Here is a 358-nt window from a genome sequence, read left to right on the forward strand (position 1 = left end):
AATAATACTTACTAAATAATATTTACTTAAATTGGTAATTTGTAATAATAATTGTTTATAAAATAAAAACAATCAATTGACTAGGTACCTAATTTCTTTATAATTTTTGTAATATACTTTTACATCAAATATGAAATAATAGTAAAAATTATAATCTTGACTGAATTAAAATGCGTCTAGACCACTACGACTTTTAGGAAGAAAAATTGTTAGTATATGTTTAAGTAAAAAATACTTAAATTGGTTCAATTAAAGTAAACTTTAAGACTTTAGATGTGTTACTCATTTAAGTCTGTATATAAAAAAATAACTATTGTATATATAATTAAAAACTTTGAATCCTTTCTGGATATGAATA

Source organism: Acyrthosiphon pisum, chromosome X, assembly GCF_005508785.2.
Source record: "Acyrthosiphon pisum isolate AL4f chromosome X, pea_aphid_22Mar2018_4r6ur, whole genome shotgun sequence".
NCBI classification, from domain to species: domain Eukaryota; kingdom Metazoa; phylum Arthropoda; class Insecta; order Hemiptera; family Aphididae; genus Acyrthosiphon; species Acyrthosiphon pisum.